The sequence below is a fragment of the Loxodonta africana genome, unplaced genomic scaffold, assembly GCF_030014295.1.
Source record: "Loxodonta africana isolate mLoxAfr1 unplaced genomic scaffold, mLoxAfr1.hap2 scaffold_138, whole genome shotgun sequence".
Classification (NCBI taxonomy): domain Eukaryota; kingdom Metazoa; phylum Chordata; class Mammalia; order Proboscidea; family Elephantidae; genus Loxodonta; species Loxodonta africana.
Window position 1 is genome coordinate 381,983 of NW_026974894.1, and position 27,299 is coordinate 409,281.

The window sequence follows — 27,299 nt, forward strand, 5'->3', positions numbered from 1 at the left end:
GAATCTGGAGGGCATTATGCTGAGTGAAATTAGTCAGTTGCAAAAGGACGAATATTGTATGAGACCACTATTATAAGAACTCAAGAAATAGTTTAAACAGAGAAGAAAATATTCTTTGATGGTTATGAGGGTGGGGAGAAAGGGAGGGAGAAGGATATTCGCAAATTTAGATAGTAGACAAGAACTATTTTACATGAAGGTGAAAGGCAACATACAATAAAGGAGAGGTCAGCATAACTGGACTAAATCAAAAGCAGTTTCCTGAATAAACCAAATGCTCCAAAGGCCAGAGTAGCAGGGGCAGCAGTGGGGGGACCATGTTTTCAGGGGACATCTAGGTCAATTGGCATAATAAAATCTATTAAGAAAACATTCTGCATCCCACTTTGGTGAGTGGCATCTGCAGTCTTAAAAACACTATAAAGCGGCCATCTAAGGTGCATCCATTGGTCTCAACCCACCTGGAGCAAGGAGAATAAAGAACACCAAAGATACTAGGTAATTATGAGTCCAAAAGACAGAAATGACCACGTAAATCCAAGACTACATCAGCCTGAGGCCGGAAGAACTAGATGGTGCCCGTCTACAACCGAAGACTGCCCCGACAGGGAACGAAACAGAGTATCCCTGATGGAGCACGAGAGCAGTGAGATGCAGACCTCAAAGTCCCATAAAAAAATCAGACTTAATGATCTGACTGAGACTAGAGGAACCCTGTAGGTCATGGTCCCCAGACCTTCTGTTGGCCCAAGACTGGAACCATTCCCAAAGCCAACTCTTCAGACAGGGATTGGACTGGATTATAGGATAGAAAATGACAGTGGTGAGGAGTGACCTTCTGGTCTCAAGTGGACACATGAGACTATGTGGGCAGCTCCCGTTTGGAGGGGAGGTGAGAAGGCAGAGGGGGACAGAAAGTGGCTGAATGGACACGGGGAATACAGGGCTGAGAGAAGGAGTGTGCTGTCTCATTAGTGGGAGAGGAACTAGGAGTACATAGCAAGCTGTATACAAATTTTTGTATGAGAGACTGACTTGATTTGTAAAGTTTCACTTAAAGCACACACACACAAAAGATGGAAAGAATACACAGAGTCACAGCACCAAAAGAAATGGTCGACTTTCAGTCGTTTCATGAGGTGGCATATGATGAAGAACTGGTAGTAGTGAAGCAAGAAGTCCAAGCTACACTGAAGGCACTGGCGAAAAACAAGGCTCCAGGAACGGACAGAATACCCACTGAGTTGGTTCAACAAACAGATGCAGCCCTGTTCATGCCCACTCCACCATGCAAAGAAATTTGGAAGCTAGCTACCTGGCCAACAGGCTGCAAGAGATGCACGTTTGTGTCCATTCCAAAGAAAAGCGATCCAACTGATTGTGGAAGTTATCAAATGTAAATCATAGTATTAGTAAATATGGTAAACAAACAAACAAAAAAACTCTATCTATTCTACAGTGAATGTGACATTCTATCCCCAGGAGATCCAGTGAGTTTATAATGTTGTTGTTAGGTGCTGTTGAGTCAGTTCCAACTCATAGCGACCCTGTGTACAACAGAACGGAACAGTGCCCAGCCCTGGGCCTTTCTCATTGCTATGTCTGAGCCCACTGTTGCAGCCACCGTCTAAATCTGTCTCATTGAGGATCTTTGTCTTTTTCACTGACCCTCTACTTTACCAAGCACGATGTCTTTTTCCAGGGACTGATTCCTCCTGATAATATGTCCAGAGTACGTGAGACCAAGTCTTGCCACCCACCTTTCTAAGGAGCATTCTGGCTGTACTTCTTCCAAGACAGGTGTGTTCATTCTTTTAGCAGTCCATGGTATATTCATTATTCTTCACCAACAACATAATTCAAGTTTCAGTTCTTTTGTCTTCCTTATTCATTGTCCAGCTTTAGCATGCATATGAAAAAATGAGGCAATTGAAAATACATGGCTTGGTTCAGGCACACCTTAGTCCTCAAAGTGACATCTTCGATTTTTAAGACTTTAAAGAGGTCTTTTGTAGCAGATTTGCCCAATAAAATATGTCATTTGATTTCTCGAAGTCTGCTTCCATGGGTGTTGATTGTGGATCCAAGTAAAATGAAATCCTTGACGACTTCAGTATTTTCTGTTTATTGTGATTTTTTTTTATTGTTCCAGTTGTGAGGATTTTTGTTTTCTTTATGTTGAAGTGTAATCCATACTGAAGGCTGAAGTCTTTGATCCTCATCAGTAAGTGCTTCAAGTCCTCTTCACTTTCCGTAAGCAAGGTTGTGTCATCTGCATGTCTAGGCTGTTAATGAGTCTTCCTCCAATCCTCGTGCCCCTTCTTCATATAGTCCAGCTTCTTGGACTGTATGGATTATACTTTTTTTTTTTACAGAAACTCAGTTTTTGTTAATTTACTACGGCAGCCCTAGAAAATGAATACAGAGCCCTTCACCAAGAACAAGTCAAGTTAGCACCAAAAATACTCCTGTAAGGGTAGCTGTGTAGCATGAGACATGGCGGTTTTTAAAAAGTATGAAGTAAAACTTTCAGCTTTGACAAAGAAAGGGCTCCTCTAAGTCCAAGTTCTAAGTCCATTGCTGTTGGGTCAATTCTATCTCATAGCGACCCTAAAGGACAGAGTAGAATTGACCCATAGGGTTTCCAAGGAGTGGCTGGTAGATTCGAACTGCTTGAATAAGTATTGTGAAAAAATACAACCCTGACACACAACTTTTCTGAGCTTAGTATTAAAACAAAACAAAACAAAAAAGTGGCTGTCGAGTGGATTCTGACTCATAGGGACCCTATAAGACAGAGTAGAGCTTCCCCACAGGGTTTTCAAGGAGCGACTAGTAGATTCAAACTGCAGACCTTTTGGTAGCACCCAAATGCATAATCATCGCACCACCAGTGGCTTTCAAATCAGCTATAGGCTGATGATCTCCAAATTCTTAGAACCCAGAAAACTACCTCAGAGTAGTGTCCACAGCTGGGAACTGTTCTCCACACTTGGACGAACTCAGACATCCAAATCTAACATGTCCAGAAAAAATCTTTTGGTCATTTTCTCAAGTTTGTTCCTCCATGGTTTTCCGCATGGTAGAGAATGGCTCTGCTGACCATGCACTCATGGTACCTGAATTCTAGAAGTCACCTTTGATTCTCCATTCCCCTCATCCCATATGTCTGATTGACCAGCAATTCTTGGCAGCTCAACCTCCAAAGTACACCTCAAGCCTGCCCACTGTTCCCACCTGCAGTACCACCATCACTCCTCACCCTGACCACTGCAGAAGCATCCTGACCCGTCCTCTGTATTTGCTGTCTTCAAGTTCTCCTGGGCTACAGTTAATTCCTGGGACACATTCTTTCTCAAGACCATTGAACAATAGAAGGAGAAGGGCATTTAGTTGTATGCTACCTCCTCCGCTTGAGCTGCACGCCCCTCAGAAATCACTTTTCACTGTGCACTCTATAATGTCTCTATCCCAATTTCTTGTCTTTGGCTGCACTGCTTTGATAGCGTGCATGCATGTGTGCTTCAGGGGTCATGTAGACAGATGCTTGGAGGAATTTTTCTTAGTACAATCATGGTTGTGTGCCATCAAGAGATTCTGACTCATATCAACCCTGTATGACAACTTAGAACTGCCTCACAAGGTTTCCTAGGTTGCAGCCTTCATGGCGCAGCCCTGGTGGCCCCGTGGTTAAGAGCTTGGCTGCTAACCAAAGGGTGGACAGTTCGAATCCACCAGTTGCTTCTTGGCAGAAAGACATGGCAGTCTGCTTCTGTAAAGACTTATACTTTTAGAAACCCTATGCGGCAGTTCTACTCTGCCCTATAGGGTCACTATGAGTCTGAATTGATTCAACAGCAACTGGTTTGGATTTTGTTTGGTTAGAATCTTTATGGGAGCCCATCTCCAGATCTTTTCAACCCCTGAGCTGGTGGGTTCCAACGGCCCACCTTTCAGTTAGCCAAGCACTTAACCGTTGCACCTCCAATACTTAACTCTGCACGCGAGAGGGCCCTCTCCTGACGTCTCCTGTCTCCTCACGCAGCACTCCTTGGCATTGTCCTTGCTTCTAGACCCCACCCTCCCCTCTGGAGGCCCAACCCCCCCACGCCCGCCCCCCACACCCGGGCCGCTGGGCGGGGCCGGCAGCCATGTTCCACGCCGTCCAGCCAGTTACTCCCGGAAGCGCCGGGAGGGGTGGTGAGGGGCCCGGGCCGGATGGCGCGCCTTAGAGAGGATGGTGTTCGTGCTGCTTTCCGTGCCGTGTTTTCTGAAAGGTGTGAAACTCCGGCAGGTGGGTAGAGGGACCCGCTCCCAGACTGAACAAGCCCGGCCCCTCGAAGGCGTGGAGGGAAGGCGCCAGGAGGGCGGGTCCCAGTCCCAGCATCCCTGGGCTCCAGAGGTTGGGGAGTCCGGACGTTGGGTTAGCAGCTGGCATCGCCCCCTCCGGCGTACCCCGTCCCGAGTGATCCCCAGGGTTGGACGCGGCGCGGGGGCGGGCGGACGCGGCCACTCTAGGGGCTGCGAGAGCGAGCCTCTGGCCCGGGAGACGCAGCTGGTCTGTGAAATTTGCATCCCCATGGATTTGCGGGGGGGGGGCGTCCAGCCGTGGGATCCAGCTGCGGAGTGCCCTCGGGCCTGGGGGCTTGAAGGGCCTGGGGAGAAAGGCCATGTCCAGGGCTGCGCCCAGGTCCCTACTCTGCCTGGGGCGGGTTTGTGGGCCAAGCTGGGGGATGGGCGCCTGCCCCCCCGCCCCCCACCTGCTCCCTATGCCAGGGGGGAAACCGAGGCCCAGAGTTCGCCCGGGGGCGTGAGACTCCAGACTGAGGGCGGGGCACTCGCCCACATTCGTCCTCCCACCCCCACCAGACTCCGTAGGGTGCCAGGGACGGGGAGAGAGCGATCCCCCGCCCAAGGCCCCGCTGCCCCTTACTGTTTTGGGCGCTGTGCCTGGGAGGCTGAGGCACCCCACGCCCTCGCCCGCGCCCCGCTGGTCTACTCTCGGGGCTGGGGCGTCGGCGCGGTCCCGGCCCCATCGGGAAAGGAAGGGGTCCTGGGAATCTGTGGAGCAGCGCGGGGATCCTACTCCTTGTGGAAGCAGCAGCGATTCAGTGTCTGTTAACAGTGTGGATGCCGGGTCCCGCTCCCCCTCTGGGTGGCGGGGGTGGGGGTAGCAGGAAGGGGTCCTGAGCAACCATGTTGTTTGTTAACTTAAACGTTTGTGCGGCGCTGTGTACCGGTCGCTGTGGACGCGGTCTCTGGTGCTGAGGGGATTTGAGGGTTCCTCACACTGGCGGGATTTGGAGCCTCTACCCTGGTGGCAGTGGGTTACCCTGGTGGCGTAGTGGTTAAGTGCTAAGGCTGCTAGCCAAAAGGTTGGCAGTTTAAATCCACCAGGGGCTCCTTGGAAACTCTGTGGGGCAGTTCTACTCTGTCCTGTAGGGTCGCTATGAGTCAGAATTGACTCGACGGCAACGGGTGTGTTTTTTTTTTTTAGGTTGGAGGAGATTAGGTGTCTCTCGGGCTGACATTTGAAGGTCTGGAGCTCACGGTTTGTGAGGGTTTATAAGGGTTTTAAGTGCTCCGGCCATGGGCGCCAACCTGATTTTCCAGCCCCTGCGGACGGACCGCCCCCCGCCCCCGGGGGGGATTGGCTGCTCTGGGACCCCGAGCCCAGAGGGCGGTGAGAAGCTGACAAACGTGAGTGATGCCCTGCAGGCTCCAGTCGGCGGGGCAGCCCTGCTCACATGGTCTGAATACGGGCAGTAGGGCAGTCGGCTTCGTGCCTGGGGGGTGGTTTCCGAATGTTCCCTCTTGTCCTCCCCCCCCCGTGCGGGGCGACAACTCTCCCCTGGGCGGGTACCTAGTAGAGGCCTGCAGGGCATCAGGGTGTGGAGGGGCAGAGCTTGGGCAGGGAGGGCGAGGCCCTGCAGGTTCCTGTACGTGACCACGGCAGGGGGGTGCAGGTCGTGAAGGCTGGGCCTGGTCGAGGACCCACTAGGTCGCGCAGAAGGAGTGGGTTAGGATAATCATAGCATTAATGGGAGTATTGAGAGAGCGTCCTGGGGCGTTGGGTCCCTGGGGAAGAAAAGCTTCTGCTGTCGCCACTGGATCCGTGCCCAGGTCGGTCCGGGCTTAGGTCCAGGAGGTTCCCATGCTCGGAGGCCCTGGTGGGCAGAACAGAACCGGCGTTGCGCGCGCCCTCTCGTGGCCTTGCGCCGAATCGCTGAAGTTCAGTGTTGGGGGATTCTAAGCCAGGGTTTTGGAATTCAATAGTGAAGCAGAGCAAATAAATGATGCAGTGCCTTGATGGGACCGGTGGAGACAACAAGAAGCAAAGCACAGCTCAAACTTCAAAATTCCACTGAGTGTTAGTAGGATTTGGAGGGAGAAAATGGAGAGTCGAGAGGCCCACAGATGCAGAAGGGTTAGGGGATTAGGGTTGGGGGTTAGGGTTTGGTGTTAGGGGTTCAGGTTTGGGGGTTAGAGGTTTGGGAGTTAGGTTTAGGGGTATAGGTTTTAGGTGGTTGGGGGTTGGGGTTAGGGCTGGGGTTACTAGGCTCGGGCACAAGTGGTTTAGGGTTAGGGTTAGAGTGAGGCTGAGGTTGATTCCCCAGTCTTGTGTACTGTCTCTTCCTTCACCAGAGTTACCACATATCTGTTGTTTGGTTGGAAGCCCTGAGGGCGTAGTGATTAAGACCCACCGGTGCTAACCAAAGGTCTGCAGTTCAAATCCACCAGGTGCTCCTTGGAAACTCTATGGGGCAGTTCTAATCTGTCCTATAGGGTCGCTATGAGCTGGAATCAACTCGACGGCAGTGGGTTTGGTTTTTTTTTGGTTATTGTTTAGTTGGCTTTTCTCTCCCCACTCTTCGTCTCCCTGGTGAACATCAAGGATTGTTTCTGTGCGTAAATGTTTTCATGAGTTTTTATGATAGTGGTCTCTTACTGTATATGTCGTTTTGTGATTGACTTAGTCAGCATGATGCGCCCCAGATTCATCCATGGCGTGAGATGTTTCGGAGATTCATCATTGGTCTTTATTGTCGTGTAGTGTTCCACTGTGTGTATGTACCGTAGTTTGTTTATCCATTCCTCTGGATGAGCACTTAGGTTGTTCCCATTTTTTGCTACTGTGAATAATGTTGCAGTGAACACGAGTGTGCCTATGTCTGTTCCTATGACTGCTCATGGAAACCCTGGTGGCTAGTGGTTAAGTGCTACGGCTGCTAACAAAAAGGGTTAGGGTTTGAGGTTCAGGATGTTAGGGTTAGGGTTGTTAGAGTTAGGGTTGTTAGGGTTTGGGGTTAGGGTTTTTGGGTTGGGGTTAGGTGTTAGGGTTAGGTTTAGGGTTTGAGGTTAGAGTTTGGAGTTACAGGTTAGGTGTTAGGGGTTGCAGTTTGGGGTTTAGGGTTTTGGGGTTTAGTGATTAGGGTTTGGGTTAGGTTTTAGGGGTTAGGGTTTAGGTTTATGGTTGGGGTTGGTGTTGGGTTTGTTTGGGGTATGTGGTTTGCTGTTAGAGGGTGGTTGTTAGAGGGTTGAGGTTTAGAGGGTTGGGGGTTAGAGATTGAGGGAGTTAGAGGGTGAGGGGTTAGAGGGTGAGGGGGTTAGAGGTTGAGAAGATTATAGAGTGAGGGAGTGAGAAGGTGAGGGTGTGAGGGGGTGAAGATTAGGGTTTAGGGTTAGAGGGTTTAGGCTTAGGGTTCAGAGGCTTAGGGTTAGCGGGTTAGGGGTGTAGGGTTTCAGGGTTCAGAGGTTGGGGTTGGTGTGGTTAGGGTTAGAGGTTTAGGGTTAGAGGATTGGGGTATGGTTTAGAGGTTTAGGGTTAGAGGTTAGGGCTAGGGTTTAGAGGTTCAGGTTTAGGGGTTTGGGGTAAGGTTTTAGGGTTTATGGTTAGAGGGTTAGGTTTAGGGCTTTGGGCTTAGAGTTTAGGGTTTTAGGACTTAGGGCTTAGGGCTTAGAGCCTAGGGTTTAGGGCTTAAGGTTTAGGGTTTAAGGCTTAGAGTGAGGGTTAGGGCTAGGGGCTGGGGTTAGGGTTTAGGGTTAGGGTATTAGGGTTAGAGGGTTAGATGGTTTAGCGTTTAAGTTTAGAGTTTAGGGGTTGGGGTTAAGGGTGTTAGTGTTTAGGGTTTTGGCGTTTAGGGTGTTAGGGTTAAATGTGTTAGGGCTAAGGGTGTTAGGGTTTTAAGTGTTATGGTTTAGGGTTTAGGGTTAAGTGATAGGGTTAGGCTTAGGCTCATTCTTAGGTTTAGGGCTAGGGAGTTGAGGTTTAGGGTTTGGGGGTTGGGGTTAGGTTTAGGGCTAGGGTTAGAGGGTTAGGGTTAGAGGGTTAGAGTTAGAGGGTTAGGGTTTCGGGTTAGGGTTTCAGGTTAGCGTTAGAGGGTTATGGTTCCAGGGTTAGGTTTAGGGTCTTTAGGGTTAGGGTGGTTAGGGGTTAGGGTTACGTGTTAGGGTTTAGGGTTTATGGTTTATGGTTAGGTTTAGGGTTTGGGCTTTGCCGTTTGAGGTTTGGGTTTAGGGTTTGGGGCTTAGAGTATAGGGTTTAGAGTGTAGGGTTTTGGTGTGTAGTGTTTTGGGGTGTAGGTGTTTAGGTTGTAGGGTTTAGGGTATAGGGGTTAGGGTTTGGGTTAGGGTTAGAGTTTCGGGCCTTGGGGGTTAGGACCTAAGGGCTTAGGGTCTTAGGGGCTTTGGGGCTTAGGGCTTAGGGGCTAGAGTTAGAAGGCTAAGGCCAGAGGGCCAGAAGGCCAGAGGGCCAGGGTTAAGGTTTGATTCCTGGCTGGCAATTTTTTTCCTTCAATATTTTGTATAAGTCATCCCATTGCCTTCTTGCCTCCATGATTTCAGCTGAATAGTCCAAGTTTACTGTTATTTACTCTCCTTTGTTGGTGACTTCGTTTATCCCTAGCCTCTCTTAAAATTCTCTTTATATTTGATTTTGGCAAGTTTGATTATTATATGTCTCGGTCACTTTCTTTTGAGATCTACCTTATGTGGAATTTGATGAGCATCTTTCATGATATCAGGGAAGTTTTCTGCCAACAAATCTTCAACAGTTCCCTCTGTATTTTCTGTTAGCCCTCCCTGTTCTGATACTCCAATCACTCATAGTTATTTCTCTTGATAAAGTCCCACATGATTATTTGGATTCTTCATTTAAAATTCTTTTATCTGGTTTCTCTTCAAATATATTAGTCCCAAGAGTTTGATCTTCAATCTCAGTAATTCTGCCTTCCAGTTCTTCAGTTGTGCTCTTCTTACTTTCTAATTGAGTTTTCTAACTCTGTAATTTTATTGTTAATCTTCTGAATCTCTGATTGCAGTCTCTCTATGGTTTCTTGCAGCTTATTAAATTTTTAATTATGTTCTTGAGAAACCTTTTTAATTTCTTCAGCTGCTTTATCTTTATGTTCCTTAGCTTGTTCTGCATTTTGCCTCATTTCCTTCCTGATGTCTTTAAGAGTTCTGTATATTAATCTTTTGTATTCTGCATCTGGTAATTCCAGGATTGCACCTTCATCCAGAAGATTCCTTGAGTCTTTGTTCTGAGAGCTTGTTGAAGCAATCATGGGTCAGCTTCTTTTTTTTTTTAATTATTTTAATAATTTTTATTGTGTTTTAAGTGAAAGTTTACAAATCAAGCCAGTCTCTCACATAAAAACTTATACACAACTTGTTACATATTCCCAATTACTTTCCCCCCAATGGGACAGCCCACCCCCTCCTTCCACTCTTTCTTTTCTTGACCATTTTGCCAGTTTCTAAGCCCCTCTACCCACCCATCTCCCTTCCAGGCAGGAGATGCCAACATTGTCTCAAATGTCCACCCAAACCAAGTACCTCATGCCTCACCAGCATCCCTCTCCAACCCATTGTCTAGTCCAATCCATGTCTGATGAACTGGCTTTGGGGATGGTTCCCGTAGTGGGTGAATGGAAGGTGTGGGGGCCATGATCACTGGGGTCCTTCCAGTCTCAGTCAGACCATTAAGTCTGGTCTTTTATGAGAATTTGGGGTCTGCATCCCACTGTTCTCCTGCTGCCTCAAGGGATCTCTGTTATGTTCCCTGTCAGGGCAGTCATTGGTTGTGGCTCAGCACTATCTAGTTCTTCTGGTCTCAGGATGATGTAGTCTCTAGTTCAGGTAGTCCTTTCTGTCTCTTGGGCTCGTTATTATCTTATGTTCTTGGTGTTCTCCATTCTCCCTTGATCCAGGTGGGTTGAGAATCATTGATGCATCTGAGATGGCTGCTTGCTAGCATTTAAGATCCCAGATGCCACTCTTCAAAGTGGGATGTGGAATGTTTTCTTAATAGATTTTATTATGCCAGTTTACTTAGATGTCCCCTGAAACCGTGGTCCCCAAACCCCTGCCCCTGCTTTGCTGACCTTCGAAGCATTCAGTTTATTCAGGAAACTGCTTTGCTTTGGTTTAGTCCAGTTGTGCTGACCTCCACTGTGTTGAGCGTTGTCCTTCCATTCACCCAAAGTAGTTCTTGTCTATCTCTTTAGTAAATACCCCTCTCCTACCCTCCCTCCCTCCCCCCCTCATAACAACAAAGGAATATGTTCTTCTCAGTTTAAACTATTTCTCGAGATCTTATAATAGTGGTCTTATACAATATTTGACCTTTTGCAACTAATTTCACTCAGCATAATGCCTTCCAGATTTCTCCATGTTATGAAGTGTTTCACAGATTCATCACTGTTCTTTATTGATGTGTAGTATTCCATTGTGTGAATATACCATAATTTATTTATCCATTCATCCGTTGATGGGCACCTTGGTTGCTTCCATCTTTTTGCTATTGTAAACAGTGCTGCAATAAACATAGATGTGCATATATCTGTTTGTGTAAAGGCTCTTATTTCTCTAGGATATATTCCGAGGAGTGGGATTGCTGGGTTGTATGGTAGTTCTATTTCTAGCTTTTTAAGGAGGAGTCAAATTGATTTCCAAAGTGGTTGTATACCATTTTACATTCCCTCCAGCAGTGTATAAGTGTTCCAATCTCTCCACAGCCTCTCCAACATTTATTATTTTGTGTGTTTTGGATTAATGCCAGCCTTGTTGGAGTGAGATGGAAACTCATTGTAGTTTTGATTTGCATTTCTCTAATGGCTAATGATCGAGAGCATTTCCTCATGTATCTGTTAGCTGCCTGAATGTCTTTTTTAGTGAAGTGCCTGTTCATATCCCTTGCCCATTTTTTAATTGGGGTGTTTGTCTTTTTGTGGTTGAGTTTTAGCAGAGTCATGTAGGTTTTAGAGATCAGGCACCTGGTGGAGATGTCTTAGCTGTAGGTGGTCTTCTTACTCTTTTGCTGAAGTCTTTAGATGAGCATAGGTGTTTGATTTTTAGGAGCTCCCAGTTATCTGGTTTGTCTTCGTCATTTTTAGTAATGTTTTGTATTCTGTTTATGCCATGTATTAAGTCTCCTAATGTTGTCCCTATTTTTTCTTCCATGATCTTTATCGTTTTAGATTTTATGGTTAGGTCTTTGATCCATTTGGAGTTAGTTTTTGTGCATGGTGAGTGGTATGGGTCCTGTTTCATTTTTTGCAGATGGATATACAGTTATGGCAGCCCCTTTTGTTAAACAGACTATCTTTTCCCCAATTAACTGACACTGGGCCTTTGTCAAATATCAGCTGCTCATATGTGGATGGATTTATATCTGGATTCTCAGTTCTGTTCCATTGGTCTGTGTGTCTGTTGTACCACTACCAGGCTGTTTTGACTACCGCGGCTGTATAATAGGTTCTGATATCAGGTGGAGTGAGGCCTCCCACTTTCTTCTTCTTTTTCAGTAATGCTTTACTTCTCCGCGACTTCTTTCCCTTCCATATGAAGTTGGTGATTTGTTTCTCCATCTTTTTAAAAAATGTCATTGGAATTTGGATTGGAAGTGCATTGGATCTATAGATGGCTTTTGGTAGAATGGACAATTTTACAATGTTGTCTTCGTATCCATGAGCAAGGTATGTTTTTCCAATTACGTAGGTCCCTTTTGTTTTTTTGCAGTAGTACCTTGTAGTTTTCTTGGTATAGCTCTTTAACATTTTTGGTAAGGTTTATTCCTAAGTATTTTATCTTCTTGGGGGCTGCTGTGAATGGTATTCATTTGGTGATTTCCTCTTCAGTGTTCCTTTTGTTGATATAGAGGAATCCAACTGATTTTGTATGTTTATATTGTAATCTGAAACTTTGCTGAACCCTTCTATTAGTTTTAATAGTTTTCTTGAGGATTCCTCAGGGTTTTCTGTGTATAAGATAATGTCATTGGAAAATAGAGATAATTTTATTTCTTCCTTACCAATCTGGATGCCCTTTATTTCTTTGTCTAGCCCAGTTGCTCTGGCTAGGACCTCTAGCACAATGTTGAATAAGAGCGGTGATAAAGGGGATCCTTGTCAGTTTCTTGTTCTCAAGGAAAATGCTTTCAGGCTCTCTCCATTTAGGATGATGCTGGGTATTGGCTTTGTATCAATACCCTTTATTATGTTGAGGAATTTTCCTTCTATTCCTGTTTTGCTGAGAGTTTTTATCATGAGTGGGTGTTGGACTTTGTCCAATGCCTTTTCTGTATCAATTGATAAAATTATGTGGTTCTTGTCTTTTTTTTTTTATGTGGTGGATTACATTAATTGTTTTTCTAATATTGAACCAACCTTGCATACCTGGTATAAATCCTACTTGGTTATGGTGGATTATTTTTTTTGTATGTTGTTGAATTCTATTGGCTAGAATTTTCTTGAGGATTTTTGCATCTATGTTCATGAGGGATATAGGTCTGTAATCTTTTTTTGTGTTGTCTTTAGCTGGTTTTGGTATCAGGGTTATGCTGGCTTCATAGAAGGAGTTAGATAGTATTCCGTCCTTTTCCATGCTTTGAAATACCTTCAGTAGTAGTGGTAAGTCTTCCCTTAAAGTTTGGTAGAACTTTGCAGTGAAGCCGTCAGGGCCAGGGCTTTTTTTTGTTGGGAGTGTTTTGATTCCCTTTTCAATCTCTTTTTTTGTTATGGGTCTATTTAGTTGTTCTACTTCAGTTTGTGTTAGTTTAGGTAGGTAGTGTGTTTCTAGGAATTCATCCATTTTTTTCTAGGTTTTCAAATTTGTTAGAGTACAATTTTTTGTAGTAATCTGTTATGATTGTTTTAATTTCAGTTGGATCTGTTGTGATATGGCCCATCCCATTTCTTACTCGGATTATTGATTTCTTTTCCTGTATTTCTTTAGTCAGTCTGGCCAATGGTTTATCAATTTTGTTAATTTTTTCCAAGAAGCAGTTTTTGGCCTTGTTAACTCTTTCAATTGTTTTTCTACTCTCTAATTCATTTAATTTTGCTGTAGTTTTTATTTTTTGCTTTCTTCTGGTGCCTGACAGTTTCTTTTGTTGCTCTCTTTCTGTTTGTTCAAGTTGTAGGGACAGTTCTTTCATTTTGGCTCTTCTTTAATATGTGTGCCTTTATTGATATAAATTGACCTCTTAGCAATGCTTTCACCATGTCCCAAAGGTTTTCATAGGAAGTGTTTTCAGTCTCGTTGAATTCTGTGAATTTCTTTATTCCCTCCTTAAGGTCTTCCATAACGCAGTCTTTTTTGAGCAGGGTATTGTGCAGTTTCCAAGCATTTGATTTCTTTTCTCTGGTTTTTTTGTTATTGATTTTTACTTTTATGGTCTTTCATTCAGAGAAGATGTTTTGTAATATTTCAGTGTTTTGGGTTCTGCAAAGGCTTGTTTTATGACCTAATATGTGATCTATTCTAAAGAATGTTTCATGTGCACTAGAAAAGAAACTATAGTTTGCAGCTGTTGGGTGGAGTGTTCTGTATAAGTCTATGAAGTGAAGTTGTTTAATTGTAACAATTAGATCTTTCGTGTCTCTATTGAGCTTCTTACTGCATTTCCTATCCTTCACCGAGAGTGTTGTGTTGAAGTCTTCTACTATAATTGTGGAGGTGTCTATCTCACTTTTTAATTCTGTTAACATTTATTTTATGAATGTTGCGGCCCTATCATTGGGTGCATAAATATTTAATACGGTTATATCTTCCTGGTCAATTGTTCCTTTAATCATTATGTAGTGTCCTTCTTTATCCTTTGTGGTGGATTTAACTTTAAATCCTATTTTGTTGGAAATTAATATTGCCTCTCCTGCTCTTTTTTGATTGTTGTTTGCTTGATATATATTTTTATCCATCCTTTCAGTTTTAGTTTATTTGTGTCTCTTAGTCTAATGTGTGTCTCTTTTAGGAAGCATACAGACTGATCGTGTTTTTTTATCCAGTCTGCAACTTTCTGTCTGTTTATTGGTGAATTTAGCCCATTTACATTAAGTGTAATTATAGATAAGTATGAGTTTAGTGCTGTCATTTTGATGCCTGTTTTTGACAATTTCATTTTTCCATTTACTTTTTTGTGCTGAGTTTTTTTTTGTAGAATGTGTGTTCCTCCTTTTTATAGTAAGGTTGAATTTATGTTGGTGAGTCTTTATGTTTATCTTGGTTTTTATTTTGAGGTATGGAATTATTAGACATCGTTGTGGTTACCTTAATATTTACCCCAGTTTGACTAAGTAAAAACCTAAGTTGTTTCGCCCTGTATCGCCTTGGTTTTCTCTCCATAAGTAAGATCTATGTGTCCTGTATTTAGTCCCTTTTTTTTGACTATTGTGATCTTTTACATAATCAAGTCAATGATTTCCTGTTTTGAGCAATTTTTTTTAATTAATCTTATTTTGTTTTTGTGATTTCCCTATCTGAGTTGATATCAGGATGTTTTGTTCTGTGACCTTGTGTTGTGTTGGTATCTGATATTGATTTTCTGACCAAAGAATTTCCTTTAGTAATTCTTGCAGTTTTGGTTTAGTTTTTGCAAATTCTCTAAGCTTGTGTTTATCTGTAAATATCTTAATTTCACCTTCATGTTTTAGAGTTTTGCTGGATATATGATTCTTGGCTGACAGTTTTTCCTCTTTGAGTGCTCTATATATGTTATCCCATTGCCCTCTTGCCTGCATGGTTTCTGCCGAGTAGTGCAAACTTATTGATTCTCCTTTGTAGGTAACTTTTTGATTATGCTTGGGTGCTTTTAAAATTTTCTCTTTATCTTTGGTTTTGGCAGGTTTGATGATATGTCTTGGTGATTTTCTTTTGGGATGTATCTTGTATGAGGTTCAATGAGCATCTTGGGTAGATATCTTTTCATCTTTCACAATGCCAGGGAATTTTTCTGTCAACAGATCTTCCACTATTCTCTCTGTATTTTTTGTTATCCCTCCCTGTTGTGGACCTCCAATCACACGCAAATTATTCTTGATAGAGTCCCCCATGATTCTTAGGGTTTCTTCATAGTTTTAAATTCTATTTTTCTTCAACTATATTTGTGTCAATTGCCTTACCCTCCAGCTCCCCCACTGTGCGTTCCAGTTCCTCGAGTCTGCTCCTCTGACTTCCTATTGAGTTATCTAATTCTGTGATTTATTGTTAATCTTTTGAATTTCTGAATGCTGTCTCTCTATGGATTCTTACAGCTTATTAATTTTTTCACTATGTTCTTGAATAATCTTCCGGATTTCTTCAACTGCTTTATCCGTGTATTCCTTGGCTTTTTCTGTAGATTGCCTTATTTCATTTGTGAGGTCATTCCTGATGTCTTGAAGCATTCTGTATACAATTTTTTTATATTCTACATTTGGCAATTCTAGGAATGTATCTACATCCGGGAATGATTTTGATTCTTTGATTTGGGGGTTTGTAGAAGCAATCATGGCCTGCTTCTTCATGTGATTTGATGTCGACTGCTGTCTCAAAGTCATCTATAAGGTATTGTAGTGTTTTCTCTTATATTTGTTCACTGAGTCTTATCTTCTTGTTTTGTTTTGTTACAATACACCCAGACGGGCTACTAGATTGTGGTATCGTGATTGCTGTAGCTTTTGAATCACTTACGTCCTATTACCAGCTTGCCTGAGCTGTTACCAGGTATATAAGTGTATGAGTCCATTCACTATTCTTGAATAGAATCAGCTCAGGTGTCCTGATAGGTGGTCACCTAGTGTGTGGTGTAGGCTCTCACCTATTATCTTAGAGGAGTAGTGGTGATGGTTGTATGCACCAGTTTCTATTAGTGGCATGGGGTCACATTTCGAGGAGGGCAGGATGCTGACAGCCTTCCTTCAAGTGTCAGTGAGGTACATGTGGCTCTATTCTCTAGAGTGCTCTGGTGGGTGGGCTTTGCAACTGTATCTTAAGCACCCAATGCTTGGGTAGACATCACTATTGTCAGACCCCTCTAGCAGGTGGCTAGGTGGTGTGGGTGGAGTCTCAGCCCTCAGTTCACTGGTGTGGATCATCGAGGGCTCTGTTTAGTAGGTGCACAGGTATCTGGACTCCAAAACTTGCCTTTCCACTGCTGAGCTAAAACAGTTATGGTCAGATCTCTATCAGAATTGCCTTTGCATTATAATAGCCACCTAGTTACCTGTAGGGTGAAAGCCAAAGACTATGGGTCTGTTAATGCCTGGATGGAGCTGATTGTGTATTGTTAATTCCAGTTTACGGAAGTCAGGGAAGGATTTTTTCTTTGATGGTTAAATGCTGCTTTTCTCAGGCCAGGAGAATGGGTTAGAAAAGAAAGAAGAAAAAAAATCCAGCAGTGCACTTCACTGTCTGGCACAGAGAATTCCAATGTTAATGAAGCTGGCTGGGGCAATGAGGGGTGGAATCAGATATATAGAAGAGAGTAGCCTGGCAAAATATAGAAAGTTACTTATGTTGTTTGGTGAGGACTGTTTTTTCTGAGATTCCAGAGCGTTGTGTAGCTTGTGTGTGGTGGCTGGATCCCTGCTGAGACTGTCCCAGTGGGTTAGAGCTGCATCCATGCTCACACTGTCTCAGGAAGCCACAATCAGCTCCCCCACACTTAGTCCAAAGCCCAGCACCAAGGTTTCCTTTCTGGGACGCTGCACTCCAGGCTCCAAAACCAGTTGCTGCTTCCCCGTGGTTTTTCATTTCCCTGTCAGCTGCATCTGTGTGGAGCCTGCGTGTGCTGTCTGGGTCCCCTCCTAGGGCTACATCCGTGCTTCCCTGTCTCAGTAAGCCACAATCAGCCCCACCACTCTGACACCAGGGAACCGTGAGGGCTCAAGGCTGTGGCGTGGGACACTGGCTCCGGAATCGGTCCCTGCTGCAGTGTGGCTTTGTGCTCCCCTGTCACTCAGGTCAATTCCTTAGTTCTGTGTTTGATGGTCAAGGTTTGTAGATTGTCCTTTATGTAATTGATTCACTTGTTTTTTTGAGTCTTTGTTTCAAGAGAGATAAGCGGAAGCTTCTACCTAGTGAGCCATCTTGGTCCTGCCCCCGTGTCTGCCTCTTTATGTGATTTGATATTGACTGTTGTCTCTGAGCAATCTATAAGTTATTGTATTAGTTTATTTTATGCTTGCTTTTTGTATCCTAACTTCTTGCTTTGTTTAGTTTTGGTATACCCAAATAAGCTGCTTGAGTGCACTAGGTTGATTATTTTCACCCTTGAAGCTCTAATGTACTATCACCAGATGGCTAGCACTGTTGCCAGGTATATGAGCCTAGGAGTTCATTTACTTTTCTTGTATGGATTCAACTCAGGTGCCCAGGTAGTTGGTCATAAAGTGTGTGGTACGGGCTCTGTCCTACAGTCTTAGAGGGGCAGGGGTTATTGGTGTAGGCAGAAGTATCTGGCTGCAGTAGGGGGTCAGACTCTGATCAAGGCAGGGGTCTGACAGCTGTGCTCTGAGTGTCTGTGAGGAAAGCGCATCCCTGTTCTGTAGGGCACACGGGTGGGTTCTGCAGAAGGGCGATGGGTACCCAATGCTTTTGGTTGTAAGTTCTGGGCGGTACTACTTATCCTTGGAACCCTGTCACAGGTGGATAGGTATTATGGGTGGGGCCACCAGTCCTTAGGCCCCTGATGTGGGTAGGTGAAGACCCTGTTTAATAGGCAAAGCAGTGTCAAACATCAAACACCCATCTTTCCACCGTCCAGCTGAAACAGTTGCAGTCTGGCAACAAGGGCCTATTCTCCTGAAATGGGCCCACACAGGTCCATGCTGGGGTGAAAGGTATTCAAAGCCCATGGACTGTTTGTGCCTGAACAAGAGCTGCTTCTGTCCTGAGCTCCCCAGCTTAATTGAGCTGGCAGATTATCTTTCCCCCAGTTGTGAACTTATACCTTCTTCAAGGACGGAAGAATGGCTCAGAGTGGTACCAGGGCCTATCTCAGGCCCAGGGAAGTTGACAACCACTGAAGCCGGCTTGGAGGCTGGGGGCGTGGTAAAATAAACACAAGTAATTAGCTTTTGCCGAGAGTGCCATTCTTCTCTTGTTCTGGAGGTGTGAGTAATGTGTGCAACTTGCTGTCCTTCCCTGAGCTAAGCGCCTCTGGAACGCCACTGCCAGCCCCACTGCAGTCGCTCCAGGGAACGGTGCCTGAGGGTTCCTGGCTATTCGGGTCCAGTAACTCCTCTCCACTTCTGAATAGTCTCTCCTTCCCCCTGCCGCTGAGTCCGTTTTCTAACTTTGCCTTTGATGTTCGGGGCTCCTAGCTTGTCATAAATATAATCGCTTCACTTGTTTTTTCGTGTCTTTTTTGTAAGAGGGATCACTGGCAGCGTCTCACTACTCTGCCATCTTGGCCTCGCCTCTCTAATATAATCAACAATTTTTTAAAAAAAGAAAGAAAAAAGTGAAACCTGTAGAAACAACAAATAACAGAATGAGATCCACAGAAAAACTAGATATTGGAGCTTTCAGACAAAGACACTGAAATAACTCTATTATGTTCAAAGAAATAAAGGCAAGACTTAGAAATTTGGCAAAAAACTAGAAACTAAGGAAAAGATCAACTTAGAAAGTCAACTGAAAACTATAGCTGAAGTTAAAATCTTAACGTATGTATATAACAGCAGATTAAAAATGCTGAAGAGAGATTTAGTGAACTGGAAGATACGTTGGAAGAAAGTAGAGGCATAGACAAAAGGAAAAATATATATAATATAAAAAGGAATAAGATATAGAGAATACGATGAGAATATCTAGCATAAGATACTTTAAGAAGGAAGAAAAAGAATGAGGCAGAAAAACTGAGATTATGGCTGAGAATTTTCTTCAAATAATTAAAGATATCAAGTCAGAGATCCTAGAAGACTTACAAAACCCAAACCAAAAAAAAAAAAAGAACAAAGCCACTGCCGTCAAGTCGATTCCGACTCAAAGCGACCCTATAGGACAGAGTAGAACTGCCCCGTAGAGTTTCCAAGGAGTGCCTGGTGGATTCGAACTGCTGACCTTTTGCTTAGCAGCCATAACACTTAACCGCTACGCCACCAGGGTTTCCTTATAAGACCCATGTAGGGTAAATACAAAGAAATTCGTATCTAGGTACATCATAGTAGGACTGCTGAAGCTAAAGACAAAAAACCCCACAAAAAAACAAATAATTTAACACAACTAAAGAATGGAAGAGATTATCTTTAAAGGACAAACAAAAAAACTGGCTGATGACTTCTCTACAGAATTAGTGAAAACCCTAAGACAATAAGATGGTATATTTAAATTATAGAGAGAAAATACGTGGCAACCCAGAATTCTGTGCTGAGGAAAAACATCCTTCATGAATAAGCAAAGACCTTTTGTTTTCAGAGAAACAAAACCTAGATAAGTTAACATTAGCGTGCCCACATTAAAGAAAATTCCAAAGGTATTCTTCAAGCAGGAAGAAAATAAGGTGAAAGGCTTAAGATGCAAGAAGGAATGAAAGTTAATGAAATGGGTAAAAATAGAGGATTACTGACTGCATGACATAATAAGAATAGACTTTATTGGGTTTAAAATATGTAAGAAATTAAAATGTATGATAACTACAGCGGTTTGACTTTTATGGCTTTATGGTCAGGAAACATGCTGTGTAATATTTTGATGTTTTGGATTCTTTTAATGCTTGCTTTGTGGCCTAATACGTGGTCTATTCTCAAGAATGCTCCATGAGTGTTAGAAAAGAAAGTGTACTTGACTACCATTGGGTGGAGTGTTGTGTATAAGTCTATGAGATCAGTTGGCTGATTGTGGTATTTAGACCTTCTGTGTCTTTATTGAGCTTGTTTATGGATATCCTGTCTGTCATCAGAAGTGGTATGTTGAAGTCTTCTACTATTATTGTGGAGCTATTTCTCTTTTCAATGCTGTTTGAGTTTCTTTTATGTATTTTGGAGCCCTGTCATTGGGTATATAAATATGATTTTGTGCTCCTGGTATATTGACCCTTTAATCATTATATAGTGTATTTCCTTTTCCTGTGTGGTGTATTTTACTTTAAAGCCTGTTTTATCAGAGATTAATATTGCCACTCTTATTTTTTATTGTCTGCTTGATATATATGTATTTTTTTTTCCATTTTTTGAGATTTAGTTTGTTTATGTCTTTGCGTCTATGGTGTGTCTCTTGCAGTCTGCATACAGACAGATCATGTTTTTTAATCCATTCTGCTACTCTCTCTCTCCTTATTGGTGCAATTAAACCATTTACATTTATCATAATTATTCATAGTTATGAGTTTAGTGCTGTCATTTTCGTCTTTTTTTGTGTATGTCTTGTTGACATTTTCCTGATTCCACTTAATTTTCTTGAGTCGTTGTTCTTTGTGCATTTTTTTCCATCGTCTTCATTTTTGTTGCCTTTGTATTTACTGCTAATTTATTTTTTTCTGTGCTGAATCGTTTTTCTTTTTAGTCTTTCATCTTTTTCTTGTTGCTTTTGTATTTGCTGAAAATTTATGTTTTCCTTGTTTTTTTTTTATTTTAATGTGTAGGATTGTTAGTTTCCTTTGGGTTACCTAACATTTACCTGTTTTTCTAAATTTAAACCAATCTTTTATGTCTTTATATCGTCTTGACTTTCTCTCCATATGAAAGATCTATGACTACATTATTTAGTCTCTCTTTTTTGTCTTAATGTTGTCATCTTTTATAGATCGATGTCTCTGTTTCTATATTTTCAGTGTGTTAGCTTTCATTTATTTGTGACGTCCCTACGTGGGTTGGTATCTGGTTGTTCTGTCTTGTGTTCTAGCCTTGGGTTGTTACCTGATATTATTGCTTTCCTAACTGGAGAACTCCCTTTATTATTTCTTGTCATATTGGTTAGGTTTTTAAAAATTCCCTAAACTTGCTTATCTGGAAATGTCCTAATTTCACCATCATATTTGAGAGACAGTTTTGCTGGATATATAATTCTTGGCTCGCAATTTTTTTTTTTTTTCCTTCAGGGCTTTGTATACGTCCTTCTTGCCTGCATGGTTTCTGCTGAGTAGTCTGAGCTTAGTCTTACTGACCCTTCTTTATAGGTGACTTTTTGTTTATCCCTAGCTACTCTTAAAATTCTCTCTTTATATTTGGTTTTGACAAGCGAAATTATAATATGTCCTGGTGACTTTATCTTGGCATCTACCTTGCGTGGGGTTCAGTAAGCATCTTGGGTAGATATCTTCTTATCTTTCACAAGATCAGTGAAGTTTTTAGCCAAGAAGTCTTCAACAATTCTCACTGTGTTTTCTGTTATCCCTCCACCCCCCGCCCTGATTCTGGTGTTCCAATCACTCTTGATAGAGTCCCGCATAATTCTTAGAGTTTCTTCAATTAAAAAAAATTATTTTATCTGATTTTTCCTCAAATTAGTTGGTGTCAAGTACTTTATCTTCAATCTCACTAATTCTGACTTCCAGTGCCTCAATTCTGCTCCTCTCATTTTCTATTGAGTTGTCTAATTCTGAAATTTTATTGTTACTCTTTTGGATTTGCTTGCTGTCATTCTATGGATTCTTGCAGCCTGTTACATTTGTCTTTATACTCTTATATAACCTTCTTAAGTTCCTCTATTGTTTTATCTCTGTGTTCCTTGGCTTGTTCTTCGTTTTGCCTGATCTCCTCCTGGATCTTTTGAAGAGCTCAGTGTATTAATCTTTTAAATTCTACCTCCAGTAATTCCTGGAATTTCTCTTCATTTGGAAGATTTCTTGATTTGTTGTTTTGGAAGCTTCCTGAATCCATCATGGTCTGCCTCTTTATGTTATTTGATATTTACACTTGTCTCTGAGCCATCAATGAGTTATTATGTTCATTTATTTTATGCTTGCTTACTGAGTCGGAATCTACTTGACGGCACTGGGTTTGTTTTTTTTTTTTTGGTGTACTGTGTCCTAGCTTCTTGTTTTATTTTGATATGCCCAAATAGGCTCCTTGGGTGAGCTAGTTTGATTACTGGCACCTTTGAAGCTCTTACATCCTGTCACCAGGTGATCAGAGCTGTTACTAGGTATGTGAGCCGAGGAGCCATTTTACTTTTCTTGTATGCATTCAGCTCAGGTGTCCAGGTAGTTGGTCACCAAGTGTGTGGTGTGGGCTCTCACCTACAGTCCTACATAGACAGGGTTGATTGGTGTAGGTACAGGTGTCTGGCTACTGTGGGGGGAATGACTGCCCTTGAGTGTCTGGGAGGAAAGCATGTCCCTGTTCCCTAGAGAACATAGGTGGGTGGGTTTTGCAGCCAGACCATGGTCACCCAATGCTGTTGGTTGTAAGGACTGGGATTCACCACTTATTCCTGGACTCCTGAATCGGGTGGCTAGGTGGCATGGATGGAGCCACCAACCCTCAGGTCACTGATGTGGGTAGGTGAGGACCCTGCTTAATTGGCAGAACACTGTCAAATATCACAAATCTGCCACTCTACTTTATAGCTAATAGAGTTGAAAATAGGCTTCAGGTATATACCCTGTCGTAGTGTGCTAACGAGGGCCTACGCTATTGAAATGGGCCCACACAGGTCTATGCAAGGGTGAAAGGCATTCAGAGTCCTTGGACCCCTTATGTCTGTGCCTTCCCTGAGTTCCTGGCTTAGGGAAGCTGGCAGATTATTTTTTGTTGTTTGTTCCTGCTCCAGGGCATGTGATAGTTCCTACTTCTGGCCCAGGGGACCCAGAAATAGCTGAAGCTGGTCCAAGACTAAAAACAGAGAGGGAGGAAGCAGGTAAATGGGAGAGATGTTTTTCCCAAAGGGGATGATTTTTGATTTGTGTGGCATTTTAAATGCATGTACTTATCTTTTGCCAACTTAGCACTGCTTTTCACTGGTTCTGGAGGCTTGTGTAGACTTTCCACCACTCGGTCTCTTCTGATGTGAAAAACATGTCCCGAGCATCACTGCTTGCGTCACCGCACATGCCATCCAATCCAGCCTGCAGGGTGCTGGTTTCTGCCGGGTCAGGTCTGTCAACCTCTCACTGCTCCGAACCATATCCCCCTCCCCCTGCTACTAAGTCCAATTCTGTAACTTCACCTTTGATGTTCAGGGCCATCACATTCCTGAATCTGACACTATCAGAGAAACTTATCTCTGAGAAAATGAAACAGGGATGAGGCAGTAGGCAGAACAAACCCGTTGGGTTGGAGTCAATTCTGATGCATAATGACCCTATAGCTCAGAGTAGAACTGCCTCATAGGGTTTTCAAGGAGCGGCTGTTGCATTTGAACTACTGGGCCAGAGTATATTTGGAGCACTGGCGGTGCAGTGGTTAAGAACTCAGCTGCTAACCAAAAGCTTGGCAGTTAGAATACATTAGCTGCTCCATGGAAACATGGGGGCAATTCTACTCTGTCCTATAGCGTTGCTATGTGTTGAAATCAATTCACCAGCAATGGGTTTGGTTTTTTTGGTTTACATGCCTACATGAGTAAAATTTGTCTTGAATCTCTAAACTTAATTCTAACGTAAGAATGATATTGTAGCACTTCTCCATAAAGGTTTGTCTTAAGTCATCAGGATAAAAACCAAACCCACTGCCGTCGAGTCGATTCTGACTAAGCCTGTCCGTATAGGACAGAGTAGAACTGCCCGATAGAGTTTCCAAGGAGCGCCTGGTGGATTTGAACTGCCTTCCTCTCGGTTAGTAGTCGTAGCACTTACCCACTATGCCACCAGGCTTTCCTCATCAGGATAAGCCTGTGCTGATTTATTGGGTGCCTTCAGGAATTCTTCATCAGTTATATTCACGTTAAGAAAGAAAAAAATATCAGAAGGAACTTTATACGTCTTCACCCTTCATTTCATGCAAGATTCAAGTGTGTTAGTGATGATGGTTATGTGAAATTCATCTCTGGCACTCAATACTTCTGGAGCATTTCTGTCATTTACTTGTTTCTTTTAATGCTTCTGCAACAATAAACTGCTTGATAATCAGTATTTGGCAGTATTTGTTTTATTGTGTTTTCAAAATGTTCTCTTATGTAAATATCTTGTTAATAGCTGATAGAGATCTATGCATGTCTACAAATTTACTTCTGAATCTTGGAGAATTGACTCGTCAAATGAAAATGATGCAATATATTATTATACATAACAAACAATTATATGGTCTGCATTTATATTTTGTTGGTGACGTTTTAAGCTTCTGTTCTGGTGTCTCCTTTTTGTGACTGGTCTTCAGCAATATTCTCTATGGCACCTAGAATCTGAGTGTGTGATTCCAGGTTTGCACTCGTTGCTATAGCATGTGCTTCCCAGTGGGTATTAGAAAGACATTTTAATGCTGATCATTGCCTATGAACAGCTCATCGGTGAATAGAGATGGCAAAAAATTTGTAAAATATCTGAATAGAAGAAAAAATCATTTTTTTGGCAAAAATCCATTGTGATATATCCTATAAAATTAAGTGAATATGCAGCACCTTGGTATGAAAATGGCATATTCATTACATTCCAGAATTTTCTGTTGCATGCCTTTATAATGCAGTGACATTTCCCAGCATTGTCATAGGATTGGTCTCTGCACTTAGAAAAACCAATTTTGCAAACTTCGCCTAATTAGTGAAACACTTGGTTTGCAATGTCTTTGAGGGCTAATGCGATGTGTTCTCCTGACTCGCTTGGTGCATGTTATGCCTTCTTTCCCTCAAGTTTCTTCAGTTTGTAACGGAAATGTCTAGCTTGTGCCTTTTATGCCATTGTACCTTTGAAAGCAGATAACTTGTGTCCTAGATTTCACAGATGAAGAGGGATTTTTGAATTTTGGACTTGGACTTGATTTAAGACTTTTTCTATGCTATGATGGGATGAGGAAACCCTGGTGGCCTAGTGGTTAAGTGCTACGGCTGGTAACCGAAAGGTCAGCAGTTCGTATCTGCCAGGCGCTCCTTGGAAACTCTATGGGGAAGTTCTACTCTGTCCTATAGGGTCACTATGAGTCAGAATCGACTGGACGGCAGTGGGTTTGGTTTTGGTTTGTGATGGGATGAATATGTTTTCCATTTGCAAGAATGTGATTTTGGGTGGGGTCAAAGGCTAGAATGTCATGGATTGAATTATGTCCCCCCAAAATATGTGTATCAACTTGGATAGGCCATGTGAGGTTGTCCTCCATTTTGTGATGGTAATTTTATGTTGAGAGGATTAGGGTGGGATTTTAACACCTCCCTGATCCGAGATACAGGGAGTTTCCCTAGGGTGTGGCCTGCACCACCTTTTATCTCTCAAGAGATGAAAGGATAGAGAGTTGGGGACCTCATACTACCAAGAGCAGAGCATGTCCTTTGGACCCGGGGTCCCGGCGCCTGAGAAGCTCCTTGACCATGGGAAGATGGAGGACAAGGACCTTCTTCCAGAATCAACAGAGAGAGAAAGCCTTCCCCTGGAGCTGACGTCCTGAATTTGGACTTGTAACCTACTAGACTGTGAGAAAACAAATTTCTCTTTGTTAAAGCCATCCACTTATGGTATCTGTTATGGCAGCACTAGATGACTAAGGCAGCGATGATTTTAGCTTCTGTTTTGGAGTTTCCTTTTTGTATCTAGTCTTCAGCAATATTCTGTGTGGCGCCGAGAATTGTACTTGTTGCTATAGCATGTGCTTCCCAATGTGTATTAGACATTTTAATGCTCAATCATTGCCTGAATGTGTTTTAAGAACAGCTCATCAGTGAGTAGAGGTGGCAAAAAATTTATAAAGTAACTGAATATTAGAAAAAACATCAATTGCTTTTGGACAAAAAAAACTATTGTGATACATCCTACAAAATTAAGGGAATGTGCAGCACCTTGGTATGAAAATGGCATATTAATTTCATTCCAGAATTTTCTGTTGTATGCCTTTATAATGCAGTGACGTAATGGCAGCATTGTTATAGGACTGGTCTCTGCACTTAGAAAAATCAATTTTGCAAACTTCACATAATTAGTGAAACACTTGCTTTGCAATGTCTTTACCAGTATGATTTTTTAAGCTAGTAAATGTGATAAGTCACCACACAGGTTTTCTATCTGTTGGAGATACGGATCTTTAAACAATCCTTAGCTGGCCTGTATGAGAAGCCTCAGAAGTGGAATCCACAGACAAAATGAAATATCGAGCTATACTTATTTCACTGACAGTAGTTGATTGAACTTCATCACTTATCAAGATTATAAATTTTTACACATTATTTTAGAATTATAGGATGGATTGCCCTTTCCTGTGTTACTGTATTTTGAGATGTGACTTGCTAAAAATAGGTCAAATGAGCAACAAGTTGAAGTCAACTTTAAAATTTTCCCTTTCGTGGGGACCCAAAGAATTCATTTCTTTTTCACGAAGATAGTCCCCATTCAGTGATTGTTATGACAACAACGACACATTACAAAATGGCTTTTCAATACTGATGTTCATTAATTTGTGATTCCAGTTCATAAATTAAGCCAGAACAATGTGTTTGGTTTAAATATGATAACATGATCTCTGTGAATTGAACTATTTTCATGTTTACTGATCCTATTCAATTTGCACCAATTGCTAAATTCATCTGTAACAATTCAAGAATTAAATGAGGATGACGGGTTTGTTTGTTTGGTTAGTAGGTTTGCAAACAAAACAATACAGGGAGCTGACTGATGGAGATTGCAGTAGCCACTCCCTCTTATAATTTTCATCATTAACTTTGCACTCTAGAAAAAATTCTGGCTACAGAACTTTGTTTACCGTCCAGGAATTTTCCACACAAATTTACGAGTGGACAACTGTGATGTTGACAATCACTTGGGCCTCTTTTGATCCAGTAATTTACTTCGTTGGAAGAAAATTATTCCACAAGGCAGGATCTGCATGTCTGTTATTTATGGGGTCTGCAGATGTGACAATTTAATATTCTTAGTTTCACTTTGTAGATCATTACTAATTTTTTTTTTACTACATCAAGAAATGGATGCAGAATTTGGAACAAATTCTGTTATATTTGTA